Source organism: Prorops nasuta, unplaced genomic scaffold, assembly GCF_024137725.1.
Source record: "Prorops nasuta isolate Cenicafe-Biocafe unplaced genomic scaffold, Cenicafe_Pnas_1.2 PNAS00002, whole genome shotgun sequence".
Taxonomy (NCBI): Eukaryota; Metazoa; Arthropoda; class Insecta; order Hymenoptera; family Bethylidae; genus Prorops; species Prorops nasuta.
Genome location: NW_027116799.1, coordinates 10,628,510 through 10,633,897, shown reverse-complemented (window position 1 = coordinate 10,633,897; position 5,388 = coordinate 10,628,510). Strand labels below are relative to the sequence as shown.

Sequence of the window (5,388 nt, the reverse complement as noted above, 5' to 3'; positions counted from 1 at the left end):
GTCCTCAAACTATGCAACTGTCCCCGAAATGAACATTACATTGGTAATTCGTCCTCAAATTATGCTTTTTACATATATATGTGTGTGTATGCACGTTTTTATTTCAAGAATAATTATTTATCATTTACGTTATGAAAAATCAAGATAAAAGAGTATCTCCTCATGGTAGACCAGGGTAAAGAGAAAGTAGAACCGAATTATCACACTTCAATCTATTTCTGACTTAAGACTGTCCTGCAGCAAACTATTAGGATAATACACTGGATTAAAAAGGAAGGAGGGCAGGCACATTGCATATGGATGTCTTCGTGGCAGCTAACATCCAGCTAAATAATAGAATAGGTATGTATAACTTTATGAATATGGAAATAATTTATGCTTACTTTTAAGAATGAATTCTCATACTCTTTTTAATATTTTTCAGCCACTGGGTAAATATACTCGTGGATAACAGTAATATATGAATTTTCAAAAGTTAGCGAAGGAAGAGAAGACTAATACAATGCAGCGTAAGGATTTGTTTGCCCACTTTAAAGTGCTACGTAACTTACAGGATTAACAAGCTCTAAGTGATGAGAATAACAATTTACCACTGAATTTGCCTATACGCACTGGTAGCAGAAATTGAAAATAATGCAAGACATCTTAATCCATAAGGAGTTACTATTAATCATTTGAATATTCTTCAATTTAAGCTTAAGTATTAAAGTTTTCTTCGAATATAGGCTATAATTGTAAAATCATTGCAAATTTGCTGCTTTTGGATACTGCGAAAGAACAAAAGGACCCAGCAACATTACCCACAACAGGAATGTATTCTGATTCTGCAACTATAAACTGTTCTGTCACCATTCAACAATATTCACTCATGGTTACGTAATGAGATGTAGTGTAAGTAAATGGATTTTAATATATTGGCTTTTTCTTCTTTACATATTTAGTATATTTGAAAATTAATAAGAAATTAATTATATTGCGTAGAAACATTAGCTGGATAATAGCAGAATGGCTTCTGGATAATGTATTGCATGACACTGGACAGATTTACGTAAATAGCTGTTTCTTGGACCTGTGGCAGTTGAGCTGTCAGGAGCTCTCAGAGGTTCTCTTCCAGCATCATCAATTGGAAATAGATACGAAAGCTTGTCACTATTGATATTAGGTTTCTGCAAAAAAATCTGAGCTAACGATTATCTATTTTAATAATGAATTGCATCTTCTTTATTCGTAGAATCTTATTGCTGTAAGCTTGGGATCCATAGTTGACTTGCAAGCCCCAATGGACTTTACGACTCAAGAATATAGCTCCTTATTATTAATATAAAAGTTAATGATGTGTTATTCTTGACAAAATATCAACAACATAAATTTAATTTAAAATATATATTTTCAGTTATTTTTATACACCATATGTTACACAATAATAGGTTAAAACTAAAATACATATTTTTTATACAAATTTATAACACTTAATATGATTTTATTAAAAGTTCATCACTTACAAGTTATTTTAATAAATTAATACAAATTACAGAGGTTAAGTTGCACATTTTGACACTTCACTCATTGGAATATGCCCTGTTCTTTTTATTGATCTGTCGTTTGATTACTATATTATTACCGCTTCTATCAGTATACCAAAATTCCTATCACTATACCAAAAACGTGCTCGAGCAGAATCAATGGGCACATGGGGTATCATATGTCTTTCTCTCTCACTCTTATGCTATTAGACAGAGAAAGAAGAAAATTCTTACTATACCATTTTATCCCGAGATGATATACTTTTGACAAAAGTAAGACGATCAACCGCTACACTCGAGTATATGCAATTTACCAGATTCTCCTTATTCTCCCCACCACGACTCCTATACGTCATCGTGACGTCATCTGACGTCACCGTGACGTTTTACGCTTTGGTGAGAACTAGAGACCTGAAGCTGTCCAGCTAGTTACAAACCTAGTAGGCCATTCTTCACGAGCAGATTCGATGAATGTCAGTGTACATAAGAGAAAAATGCGAAAGAAGAAACGTGACGTGTGGTGTAAACTGTAGTTATTGAAAAGAAGAAAGTATTCTCGTATTAACTTATTGACCGATTTGAAAATATATTCACGTGATTGGCATAATTATATCAGAATGAACGAAAAATCTTATCTAAAATTTTTGTCACTCGTAACGCCTTTAATTAAAAAGAAGCATACCATCATGAGAAAAGCTATAACCCCCTACGAAAGATTAACTGCAACGCTACGATTTCTCGCTACCGGAAGAAGTTATGAAGATTTAAAATATTCAACTATAATTTCACCACAGGTCTTGAGCTACATAATTCCTGAAACCTGCAATGCTATTTACAAAGTGCTAAAAGGGGATTATTTGAAGGTAAATACAACGTATCCTTTTTATTTTCAACTAATTTATTACAACTTATAGTTTTTACAAAATACAACAAAAGATACCATCGTGAAAGTTTTGACATAAAATATTATAAATTAAATTAACCCTATTTGAAAATTTAAATATATGAGCTTAATGACTGATTTGAACTTTCACTACCCTCGGTTGCAGGACAATGTAATTGATAATATGTTTTTTCTTGATGCTGAGAATAAACACCATGGTTATTGTTAAAATGATCAGCTGTAGGATAACCCATGAAAGGTGTAGGTGTAGGTACACTGTTAAAAGAATCATGAATAGAAGTTGACATAGTCAGTTGACCCATTTCAGCCATAAATAAATTATTATTAATTAATTTTCAGCTATTAATCTTTGAGTGTTATTAGTTATATCTCTCATTTTTGGAGCTACATTTTTTCAAAAAATGTAATATCTATCTTCTTTCGGTTTAGGCTTTTTGAAATGTTGTTCAATTGTTTCTAGTACATTATAATATTTATAATTAAATCGCTTAGATGGTCTAGCACAAGATTTTTTCTTAGAAGCTGATGGACCTGACATTTTCTCAGATGTAGTACATGTATTTTGTTCTATTGCAATAAATTGGTCATTTTCCTGAATAGATTTCCCCAAATCTTGTGTAGAAAGAGAAATTTGTTCTTCATTATTTTCTTGAAAATTATATTTATGATAACTCTATTTTTAGCTGATTTATTTACAAGTCCAATCATGTTTTATTATTCCTTAGAAGATTGAGCTTAAAACCAAAAATTTATGAATAAAAAAGAAAAAAATTGTATATAAGTAGTAAATGTATGTTATTTTTATCATAATTTATTATGTGTTTTACATAACATTTAAAATTTACTGCTTATATTTCTTTCAGTTTCCACGAACTGTAAATGATTGGAGCACCATAGCAAAGGATTTTGAAAAAAGGTGGAATTTTCCACATTGCCTTGGCTGCCTGGATAGGAAATATATCGAGATCATTCCACCAGCTGGAAGCGGTTCATTTTACTTTAATTACAAACATAGAGACAGTATGGTGATACTTGCCCTTGCAGATGCAAAATATAGATTTATTTTGTTTGATTTTGGTACGAATGGTAGTTTATCAGATGGAGGTGTTCTTCAAAATATAGAATTCCTTAGAAGACTACAAAGCAATTCACTCAACATTCCAGGAGAAAAAGAAATCAAAAATACTTCACGTATACTGCCGTATGTTTTCATTGCAGACGTTGCTTTTTCATAGAGAGCTGATATGTTAAAACCATACAAACAAAATGATTTAAACTGTACCAAAAAAAAGTGTTCAGCTACCTTTTATCTGGAGCACGACGAATTATTGAGAACGTATTCGGGATTTGACATCACGCTTTAGAATTTTTCATACCGCTATCAACTTAGAACTACAACATATTGATAAAATAGTTAAAGCTACTTGTGCTTTGCATAATTATTTAATGTCAACCGTGCATGAAACGTATGCTCCTCTTGATTCTTTATCCTCTGAAGATATAGAATATGGTACAATTTGTCTTGGATTAGCATCAGAAAAATCAAATATGTGTCCACTACAAAGGTCTCATATCGCTGGAGATATACCATTTCAAGCTAAGCAAGTAAGACAGCAATTCATGGAGAACTTTACCAATGAAGGACAGGTGCCATGTCAAGAAAGTTTTATTCATTAAAAAGTGGAAACTGTGTCAATTGAAGTCTTTATTAATTTATGTAAAGTATTAAATATAATGATAGAGAAAGAAAATTGCATATTCAATTATTATAGAACAGTAAAACTTACCACTGTATTAGTTAAATTGGACAAAGAACTTCTCGAAGTCCCTTGATCTTCCAAAAAGTTGAATAAGTGGTAGTACCATAGTGAACGCTCATATATTTCATCTGTACTAATGCCAGAGTGGCGAGAAGCTTCAACTTTTTTCTTTTTTGTAATTAGGTCTGAGGGAATTTATCTTCTTAACAACTGCATTTTTATCGGCATTGTTATCTATTAATCTATATTTACTTAATAAAATTGCGTATGCTGCATCTTTTTTTGCCCTATCATGATAATCTGATGATTTAATTTGCCAAAGGCATGGTAGTTCTTGGTATATTTAACGGGATCCCTCAAGCCCTCTGTAGCCAACATTACGGAACAAAAAACGAGAGAGGATTGTCCAGCGCTATTTTTCAATCGATTTCAATGTTTTCGGAATTTTTGGAATCGTTAGGACCCGCCCTTTGTCATAAATAAAGCCGTATTTTCCAAAAAACGAAAAAAAATAAAAATTTTTAAAAATTCGCATTAATAATATTTAAACGCAAAACAAATCGAAAAATCGGGCTTCTTTATAACGAGGTGTCAGACCTAACGATTCCAACAAGCCCAAAAACATTGAAATCGTTTGAGAAATAGAGCCGTACCATTGTCTTGCGTTTTTGAGGTGGACGAAACCAAAAATTTTTAGGAAGAAAGCTAGGCTTCCACCCCTCTCGCGGCTCACGCTAACGTGTTCCCCCACTCCAGCATCGAAACTTACTGCGAAGCTTTCCTCATATTTACGCTATTCCCTTTCTGTAGCTACACACATATAAATACCGCTAAAATAATGTTGAGAACATTTCATTTCGCCGATATAATGAAATTGCTAAAAATGCAATTATCATTTTGAAATAAAATTGTAGAAAAGGAGACTTCGTAATGTTTGAAATATAGGGCATACGACGAAAAGCGGGACAATGGTACAGTCGTATTTTTCAGCAGAATTTGATGAGACTAGTAATAATTAAAGCCATTCTTCATGTAGATTGTCCTAAAGAGCTCGCATTTTCGATAAAGCTTATAGTTTTTCAGCTATGAACGATTGAAGATGGACGTGCGCAACAGCTGATCTACGCGAGAGAAGAAATATGTATTTGCGCGCCGTGCAACTTCAATCGTTCATAGCTGAAAAACTATAAGCTTTATCGAA

General features: G+C 32.5%; 1 long non-coding RNA gene across 1 annotated transcript; it reads left to right on the top strand.

The window, feature by feature from the left end:
- Positions 1 to 205: 205 nt before the first annotated feature.
- Positions 206 to 1,147, top strand: LOC136781705 (uncharacterized). Its single transcript, XR_010823962.1, has 3 exons — positions 206 to 342; positions 425 to 891; positions 982 to 1,147. It is a non-coding gene; the product is annotated as an uncharacterized lncRNA (long non-coding RNA).
- Positions 1,148 to 5,388: the final 4,241 nt, after the last annotated feature.